The sequence below is a fragment of the Mus pahari genome, chromosome 1 (assembly GCF_900095145.1).
Source record: "Mus pahari chromosome 1, PAHARI_EIJ_v1.1, whole genome shotgun sequence".
NCBI lineage: Eukaryota > Metazoa > Chordata > Mammalia > Rodentia > Muridae > Mus > Mus pahari.
The window spans coordinates 29,995,455-30,006,328 of record NC_034590.1 but is presented as its reverse complement, the minus strand read 5'-3'; the positions used below and the strand labels follow the sequence as shown (position 1 = coordinate 30,006,328).

At 36.5% G+C, this 10,874-nt stretch overlaps 1 non-coding gene across 1 annotated transcript; it reads right to left on the bottom strand.

Moving 5' to 3' along the window:
• Positions 1–8,464: 8,464 nt before the first annotated feature.
• Positions 8,465–8,598, bottom strand: LOC115062946. The gene has a single exon (XR_003842851.1). It is a non-coding gene; the product is annotated as a small nucleolar RNA SNORA17 (small nucleolar RNA).
• Positions 8,599–10,874: the final 2,276 nt, after the last annotated feature.

Here is a 10,874-nt window from a genome sequence, read left to right as displayed (position 1 = left end):
ACAGAATGAGAACAGGGGAGGAAGATGTCAGAGCATCTTTATTTTCAGCTCATGTGATTCCATATCCAGCTTCAAAACAAACAAACAAACAAACAAACAACCCACCAAACCCTAGACCCCCCAGGAAAACTCTATATTGCTTAAGCACTTTAAGCAATACAGTAGTATACAAAGTTAATGTACAGACATTGATATTATTTCTATATACAAATGCCAAATATACTTAGAAAAAGTGAGAGAAACAATATTTTATACAATAGATTCAAAAATATCTTGGAATAATACTTAGCAGCCATCTACATAATCAACAGAATCTCTACCAAATTTCCAACAGCATTCTTCACATAAAATGAATAAAATAATCTTAAACTTCATATGCAAAACACTCACCCATAACTCGATGATGAGACCCTATGGCCAATGACACCACATATTTATGTTATAGAACATTGAGAATTAAATCTACCTGGTACTCAACTAAAAGCTTTACCCCTATTGGCTAGTGGCTATTGTGCTAAAAGTGCTATACATACTATCTCAAGAGAAAGTAATCATTAATATAACAATTATGACCCCTACATGCTATGCTAAAGACATCTACTAAGATAGGGCACCAGGACAATTATGGAACAAATGTTATGGAAATAACTAACCAATTCCTGATTGGATTGAGAGCCTAATTAATAAGATGAACATCATACCTGACACTATAAATGAGGTCAAGGATCCAAAACTGGATAGGTCACGGACACAATAGGAATATGTTCTATTATTCTGTTAAATGAACATAGTAATGAAATGACACATTATGACACCATAGACTAACATATCACTTATAGTCCTAATGACAGATTACTACATCTATACATGAATCAGTACATCAGTCAACCTTCATCAGAAAATCTGCTTGCAGTAGACAGTAATTAACACAGAAACTCACACCTGGATAGCAGGCAGGGAATAAGAGACTTTGAAAGGTTCTTCCTAGATAGGATGTCATATTACATTCCACCCTCTCAAAGCTTAGAAATCTGTAAGTAATATGGTGCATAAAGATTCTTTTTTCCAATTTTTATTAGGTAATTACTTTATTTACATTTTAAATACTATCCCCAAAGTCCACTATACCAACCCTGCTCCCCTACCCACCCACTCCCTCTTTTTGGCTCTGGGGTTCATTGTTTTTAATAGCTGAATAGTATTCCATTGTGTAAATGTACCACATTTTCTGTATCCATTCCTTTGTTGAGGGACATCAATGTTGAGCCAGCTTCTGGCTATTATAAATAAGGCTGCTATGAACATAGTGGAACATGTGTCCTTATTATCAGTTGGAACATCTTCTGGATATATGCCCAGAAGATGTATTGCTGGGTCCTCCAGTAGTACTATGTCCAGTTTTCTGAGGAACTGCCAGACTGATTTCCAGAGTCGTTTTACAAGCTTGCAGTCCCACCAACAATGGAAGAGTGTTCCTCTTTCTCCACATCCTCGCCAGCATCTTCTGTGCATAAAGATTCAAAGGACAAGATGTAGTAGGTAACATGAAGGAAAGACATTTTTTTCAGACACAGCAACATAGAGATATGTGAACTCTCAGAGACTGTGACAGTCATGAATAAGATCCACAGAAGCTCAAGTCAGACAAAATGCCAGCACAGAGGAGAAGAAAAATACAATTCCCATTTTGTGCCAAGAACTGATAACTGCTGAGGAGACTAGACCAGTTTTATTTTCTGAAGTGACACTGTGACTATAACCACATTCTAGGAACTACTCAGTGTTCAGGAATAATCAGTCGACACAAATCAAATCCTGTGGTTTGTTTCTCTCTGCTTTGTTTTATTACAGAAAGGACATGAAGTAGAATGGGTATAAAGGTGGGGAGAATTCTGTATGAGGTGGAACAAGTGAAAGAATATGATGAAAGTATATTGTATGAAATTCTCAAAGACAATATAAAATTATTTTTAAAAATAGAAAATTGTTTTAATGGTAGATATAAGCCACCAAACATTAATGTGTCTCATGAATTAAAAGAAAACATTCACAATTATCTGTATATTTGACTTTTCCTTATTGCAGTAAAGATTTTCAATGTAAGCCCTAATGATATCCTGTATTTTCATGACAGATATTATAATGTTTTTATTATCACCTCTAGTTTTATTAATTTGGGCTTTCTTTCTATTTCTTTAGTTAGTTAATCTATGGTTTTGTCCATTTTGTTCTTTTCAGAGCTAACTCCTCATCCATTGATTTATTGTATTGCTCATTTACATTTCATTCATTTCCTTCTAGCTCCTTCTTATTTATTTCTACCCACTGCTTTAAAGTTCATCTTTTTCTTGTGTTTTTGCTTTTTTATCACTCTGAGATCCTTCAAGTAATTCATTTGGCATCCATAATTTCTAATGTAGACATTTATATGTTTGCCACTGCTGTTCATTGTGTTCCACAGAACCACTAGGGTGTCTTCTGAGGATTTGGAAGTTTTGTCTTTTCATTTCTTCAGTGACTCGTTAATATGTTATTTAGTCTCCATTACATTATATATTGTATGTAGTCTATGTAGGGTATTTCTAGTTTTAAGTTACTATAATCAGTAGAATGAATCACTTTCAATTTATTTTTCATTTATTAAGACTTAGTCCTTATCATTTATTTCATATTAATCAAATTTGTTTTGTATACTCCAATAAACTATGTTTTAGATAAAGTTCCCTGAATTGCTGAAAATAATCAATATTTAATAGTGTTTGGCTGAAGTATTCTGTTGGTACATGTTAAGTCTGTTTGCTTTATAATATTATTTAACTTTGATTTAGAAGAAAATTAGTTTGTGATCTGAATGAACTCTATTGATGTGAGAGGACTGTTAATCTGTGACTCAAAATTCGGTCGTGTTTATTTATGAAATTGGGTGCACTGATGGGTTGTGTGATTAGAATTGTTATTTATAACTAAGAGTCGCTACCTTATTACATATGAAATAACCTTCTTTATCACTTTTACCTAATTTTGATTCAAAATCTAATTTGTTTCCTTTTAGAATTATTAATTTCATATTTTGTTTTTCTAGTTCCATTTCCTTGATGTATTATTTTTTCTTCTCGTTTGTAAGGCTGTATGTTTCTTTTCTAGTGAGGTATATTTCTTAGAGGAGAAAAAATGGATAGACTACAGTGTTTTAACAGAACCTGCTAGTCTGTGTTTAGTAATAGAATTGAGATCATTAACACCTATATTTATAATCGAAAAGTATGTATTATTTTTGTGTTTATTTTCATATAACTCACAATTTTCTTAATTTTATTTGTTTATCTGTTGTTATAGGACAGTTCACTTTTTCCTGTAACATTAGAAATATTTATCCCAGTCTACAGTGTGTATAATTCCTTCACGTATTTTCTATAGAACTATCTTAGTGATCATGAATTCTTTAATTTTATGATTATCATATTAAGTCTTCTTGTCCCTTCAATTGTGGCATAGTGATCTGAATTATCAGTCTTTTAGACTCTAAAATATATCATTCTATGCCTTCCTGGATTTTAGACTTTTTAAAAGAAATCTATTTTATTTTTACTTGATAGTTCTCTTCTGTGTTTTTTTTACTCTATCTTCACTTTGTATAGTTATTATTTTTGTTCTATCATACTATAGAGGTTTTTATTGTCTTAACTGTTTAACACTCTAAATATTTCCTGTGTTCTCATCTAGATTTGGAAATTTTGTGCTATGATTTAATAACTCTGCTTTTTATGGTCTTGGCTGGTACTTCTTTGGTACCTGTGATCCATGAATGAATTCAGTCTTCATAATGGTGTCCCATATATCTTTTGCATTTAGTTTGTACTTGATTATAATTTTACCTCTATTGTTTTGTAGAAGTTCTAATTCACCTAACTTTCAATTCCGACTATGATCATTAGATTGATTCCCCCGTTGATGCTTTGCACATATCTTTATATCTAACTAAATGTGAGATTTTTTCATTATCAAGTTACAATGATTAAATCTTTTTATATGCCATTTATTAAGCTCCTTATTTTTCAGTTGTTTGTGTGGTCTTTGAATGCATTTAAGAATTTATTTATGGACTATTTTTTCTCACTGTACTCTTATAATCATTCTTTATCTGAGCTCGGCTTATAGCTTAATCTCCAAATTTCCACCCAAATACTCAGGGCACATGCCTAATCTCATCAACACTTGATATGTAAACATACTATAAGAATGTAGTAATTATCAGCCAAGATCAATGACCCTTTCAACTCTATTAACTTTTAGAAAATAAAGGAACAAAGAGCATGATAAATAATAGTACTATTTTTATCATTAGGATTTTAATCAATAAGGGTCTGAATTGAAAGGTAAGCTGAGTGCCACTGGGAAATAATATAAGGGAAATAGAAAATTTATAGAGGAGAGGTAAGTGGATGAATTAGTTGGAAAATTGCTTACATAAACAGTTTGAAGATTATTGAAGTTTAGATGATCCTAATTAAGAAATGTAAAGAGAGTTGATAGCAGCCTGTTAGATTCATTCCTATTCACTTTCATAGTGCTGGAAGATGCTATGCATGCTACCAGGGGAGAAAAGTAATCAAAACTATGAGCTACAATAACCACTGGCCTTGGCAATATATGCCCACTGGTATAATTAATGCTTAAAGGTTATGGGAGTAACCAACCACTTTCTAATTGGATTTAAGGCCTATTTCATAAGACAGGCCTTACTGGAACCCACTGATAGATGATTAGTTCCAGGTGAGAAATTATTACTATTTTTCTGTTGAGTGTACATAGAAACAACTTGACCAGTGGGTACTTATCTTTATACTCACAAATTAGTATGTCTCTCAGCTCACATCAGAGAACTTTCTTTTCAAAATTATTAGTGACTAACACAGAAATTTACAATAGATCACCTTGCACAGCATAAGAGACTCTGGAGTTCTCAGCCCTAACTAGAACACCTATACAATACACCTACCCACACATCTCATGGGTCATTATGGAAGAGAAAGCAGAAAAGATTGATTGCACACTGGCTAATTTTGCATTAACTTGACACAGGGTAGAGTCATCTGAAAGGAAGAATCACAAGTTAATGGCTCCTTCCATAGGGTTGGGCTTGTAGGCAAGATTGTAGAAACTTTTTTTAAAATTAGTGACTTATATCGAAGGGGTCCTGGCTTCTATAAGAAAGCAGGCTAAGCAAGCCATGAAGAGCAGTCCAATAAGCAGTATGCCTCCATGAAATACATGGAGAAATACATGCTTCTGCCTCTAGGTGCCTACTCTGTCTGAACTCCTGTCCTGGTTTCCTTTCGGAATAAACAGTCATATGAAATTTTAATCCAAATAAACACCTTCATCCTCTGCAACTTTTTTTTTTTTGATCATGGTGTTTCATCACAGCTGTACAAACCCTAACTAGGAGAGACTATAAAAGCAATAGCGGGTGATTTCTGGGAAAAGAAAAAAAAAAGAAAACAAATTGTTTTCCGGACATGACAGGGTTGTTGCACACATGAACTCACAGCAGCTGTGACTGTATGCACAAAATCAAACTAGACAAAACCCCAGCATGAATGTGTGCTGGAGTCATAACTCCCCTCCTCTAGCTGAGGGACTATCGGCAACTGATCACTGATGGAGAGAAAAGAAAATCAATTTTCTTCAGGAATGTATCCCTGCAAAATGACTTATGAATCAATAGATAGATCTACATCCAAGCAATGCTAGATGGACTCTGACTTTTTTAAAAAAAAAAAAAGGATGAATTTTGGGGGATAAAATGGTGGAGATGGGATAGAAATCTGAGGAAAGTTTATAGAACACATTACATATGCACATGGATTTCTCAAACAGTAGAAATATGTAAATGGGATTTAGAAGAGAGAATTCAGAAATGAAGAAGGGCTAAGAGAGGAAGTCTTTGGTTGTTTATAAGTGAAATTTGTATAGGCTTGTAAGTTTAGAAAACACAATTTAACTGGTAAAGATGAAACATCATATAACCTAATTGAGCAGTACAAAAGCTTTATTTTTCAATAAGTTCCTAATAATAAATTTAGCTGTAAAGTCACAGATTAAACAATGTAGTGATAATAGGTGACTTAAATGCATCATTATATCCAATAGATAGGTCATCCAGAAAAAAAAACTGAACATAAATATTGGCATTGAATAATATACATCAAATGGACCTAACAAGTGTTGACAGAACATTCCATCCATAAACTAAATAACACACTCTTTTCTGTAGCCCAAGGAATTTTCTTCAAAACTTTTCATATATTAGGACATAAATTATAGAGTATCTAGTTCTATCCCCTTCTGCCCCCATACTCACCATGTCTATTCTATGTTCACTTCCAAATGGGATTTATATGTTATGTTTTGAGCCCTCCTTGTTAGTTAGTTTCTCTGAGGCTGTGGATTGCAGCATCATTATTCTTTACAGCCAGTGTCTACTGATATGTAAGTACACACCATGTTTGTCTTTCTGGGTCTAGGTCCTTGCTTAGGATGATTTTTTTTTCCCTAGTTCCATCCATTTGCCTGCAATTTCATGATATCATTGTTTTGAATAGCTGAGCAATAGTCCATTATGTGAATGTATCACATTTTCTTTATCCGTTTTTCAGGTGAGAACATCTAAGCTGTTTCCAGTTTCTAGCTGTTAGGAATAAGCTGCTATGAACATAATTGAACAAGTGTCCTTGTGGTAGAATGGAGTGCCCTTTGGGTAAATACTCACTCAGGAGTGGTACAGCTGGGCCTTGAGGCCTGGATTTCCAATTGTCTGAGAAACCCCCACATTGATTTCCAAAGTAGGGTAAAAGTTTGTACTCCCATCAGCAACGAGGAGTGTCTCCTTTGCTCTACTCCTCTAAACTAAGTTGTGACTTGTGGCTTTGTTTTTAGCAATTCTGACAGGTGTAAGAGGGAATCTCAGAGTTGTTTCGATGGCTAAGAATGTAGAACCTATTTAAATTTTATATTTATTTAATTTTTCCATAGTTTATTTTTTTTTTATTAATTTTAACCCTGATAGCAGCCTCAGCCCCTCATCAGGATCCACTCTACTGTGCTGCCCTACTGAGCTGCAGAGCCCTTTCTTCTGAGTGCTGCGGCAGATGAGGGAAAGGGACAGGTTTTCTGCTCCCATGACCCCACGACTCCCAGCTGCTGCCGGTGGAGAGGGGCAAGCTGGAAGAAGGGTAGCCCTCTCTGGTCCATGCCACTGCAAGGTCTCCTACATGTATATCTTCTGGGACTGACCCATCAGCCACTTGGAAAATTGTGAAGTCCATTCTCCTAAGTACCCCAACTGACTAGGGGCAGGGCCAACTCTTCCAGGGTGCCCAGGTAAGAGGTAGGACTAGTCCAGCACAGTCCTCCCTCAGATATCAATATGTCCTCAAATGGTAGCCCAGATCAGGGACTTCTGCCTGGCCTTCTGTGGTAACGGACATCTGCTGCTGCAGGGATATGAAGCAGGATCCGGACCCTAGTGGTATCATATGGCAGGAGCCCACCATGGTCCCAGGAGGCATCACCAGCTACTCACATTGGGCTGTTCCTCACTACCCTCAGGACTCCAGTTCTGCCTCTCTTCATTGTGCCCACAACCTTCTGTTATTCTTTCTCTTCAATTTATCTACCACTTACTTATTTACTTGCTGTTCTTAGTGGCTTCCTGAATCTCAGAGTGTCCAAGGCATCTCAGAAATGGTCTCAGAAATGCTATACCCCACATGTACATTATAGTACCGGAAGCAGTCATCTCAGGTGCCCACTCCAAGCCTGCAAGGCACCACCTGATTGGTGATCTCAGGCTAGCTCCTTGTCAGAATCCTATGGCACTTCTCTAATGGTTATCTCATACTTTCTGATCACCAGGCCCCATTATGAGGTTTCTCCCTTTCAGGGCCCTAAGTCTCAGGTTCTTCTAGTCTCCAGATGAATTCAGGTTTTGGGAGCCATCAGGGCCTGCATGTGGTCATCTCTGGCTAGTTCACTGTCCAAGACCCCTGGCTTTACACTGATAGTCATCTCAGGCTCACTTCTTTTTTTCAGCAAATGTTAGGCTACTGTCTTAGTTAGGGTTTTACTGCTGTGAACACACACCATGACCATGGCAACTTTTATAAGAACAACATTTAATTGGGGCTGGCTTTCAGGTTCAGAGGATCAGTCCATAATCATCAAGGCTGGAACCTGGCAGCATCCAGGCAGGCATGGACTAGGTGGAACTGAGTTCTACATCTTCACCTGAAGGCTGCTATGAGTAGACTGGTTTCCAGGCAGGTAAGATGAGGGTCTTAAAGCCCACAGCCACAGTGACACAATTCCTCCAACAAAACCACATCTACTCCAACAAGGCCACACCTACTCCAACAGGGTCACACCTTCAAATAGTGCCACTCCCTGGGTCAAGCATATACAAACCATCATAGCTACTAACCATTCAGATGTTCAAAGGACAGAACACTATGACCTATACATAGCCTGTCTCCTGTCTGCCACTAAATGACATACATGTGACATAGCAGTCATACCTGCAAAGCCTCTAGGAGCAGGTACATGGCCATTTTTACTGTACTAATCATACGAATCCATGATCATGTAAGACCTTCCATCTGATATCTTTTCTATTTGATTCTTCAAAGAATTGAAGTTCTTGGCATACAGGTGTGGTGGTTTGAATATGCTTGGCCCAAAAGGAGTGGCACTGTTCGGAAGTGCGGCCTTGGAGGGAGTGTGTCACTGTGGAAGTAGGCTGACCTTCCTCCTCCTAGCTGTTTGGAAGACAGTCTTTACTTGATCATTGTCAGAACAAGATGTAGAACTCCCAGCTTCTTCTCAAGAACCATGCCTGCCTGGATGCTTCCATGCTTTCAGCCTTAATGATAATGGTCTGAACCTCTGAACATGCAATACAGCCCCAATCAAATGTTGTCCTTTATGAGAGTTGTCTTGGTCATCATGTCAGTCCACAGCAATGGAAACCCTAAACAGGACAACAGGTCTTTCACTTGCTTAATTAGGGTTACACTAATATATTTTATATTATTTGTGATTACTGTGAAGGATGTTGTTTACCTGATTTATTTCTTAGCCCATTTATTACTTTTAAATAGGAGGACTACTGTCTTTTTTTAGTTAATCTTGTATTCAGCCACTTTGCTGTTTTATCTGTGTTTATCAGCTGCCGTGGGGGGGGGCAGAAATTTGGGGGTTGCTTTTCATCTGCAAATAGTGATACATTGACTTATTCCTTTCTACTTTGAAACCTCTTGATTCCATTTAGTTGTTTTATTGCTGTAGCTAGAACTTTAAATATTACATTTAATTGATATGGAGAGAGTAGATAGCCTTATTGTTCCTGTCTTTAGTGGAATTATTTTGAGTCCTCCCCCTGCCCACTTAATTTGATGTTGGCTATAGGCTTGCTGCATATTGCGCTTATTGTGTGTAGTAATGTTCTTTTATCCATGATTTCTGCAAAACTTTATCATGAAGATATATTAGAGTTTCTCAAGGGATTTTAAGCATAAAGTGATATGATCATGTGTTTCTTATTCAATTTGTTTATATGGTGGATTACATTGGTAGAGTTTCATTCGTTGATCCATTCCTGCATATGTGAACTGAAACCTCCTTATCCATGATAGATGATCTTTTTGATGTATTATTGGATTCAGTTTGTGAGTATTTTAATGAGTATTTTTGCTTCTATGTTCATGAGGGAAATTGGTCTGTAATTCTCTTTCTTTGTTGAGTCTCTGTGTAGCTTTAGTATTAGAGTGACTGTGGCCTTATAAAAAGAATTTGGCAATGTTTCTTCTGTTTCTATTTTCTGGTAAGTTTGAGGAATATTGCATATTAGTACTAGATCTTGTGTGTGTGTGTGTGTGTGTGTGTGTGTGTGTGTATGTGTGTGTGTGTGATTGAATTGTGTGTTAAAACCATCTGGCCCTGGGTGCTATTTTTTTTTTTTTGAGTTTTAAGGACTGTTTCTATTTCCTTTAATATTATAGGTATATTTTAATTGTTTAACTTCATTCATGGATGGAAAGGAGGAGTAAGCCACAAAACTCTTGCAAGAGTTAGAACTATTTGGGAGCAGGTTCAATAAAGTGGTCGGGGAAATTTGAGGTAAGGCTGGAGGTAGGAGAGAGCTGGAACCTGGGGGGGGGGTACGCTTGGGGAACAAAAATCTTTAGATAAAAATGATGTCCCCCAATTTTATCTTTCTTCCACCTCCAGACTGTCTCCTTTATGAGCAAGATGTACTCTTCTGTATATTGTAAAGTCAAGGAGGATTGCATATATTATGGGTGTAGGTAGATAAGGGAGTGGATTAGTAGGGGATGAAAGAGGTATCCCTAGTAGGACATACAGCAACTTCATAAGGGACAAAAGAAATGGGGTATCTCTCCTATCAAACCATTGCTGCTTGATGGTAGGCCTAAATAAAGTATTTATATTGAGGGAATATCCTACTGTGGAATAATTATAAAAGAAGACTGCTCAGACATAGGTTTGAGTCAATGGAAAGTTGTTATTCACCAGCAGGTGAATATACAGGATTTGTGAATGCCAATGTAGTCATGACCTTTTCCCAGGGTGGATTTTTTAAGACAAAAGCCATGACATATTTCAGTTAACAAGAACTATTAGCTAAAAGTAGAACTACAGAAGTAAGACAGCAGTATTCGTACATTTAGAGATACTACCAGAATTATAAATTTTGATGGATTAGGCGTTTGTTTTAGTTTTGTCAGGTGGTGCTGTTTATGTGCTAAGTTTTATAGCCTAAATTGAATATATATCATGGAGTAAGTTGTGCTAAG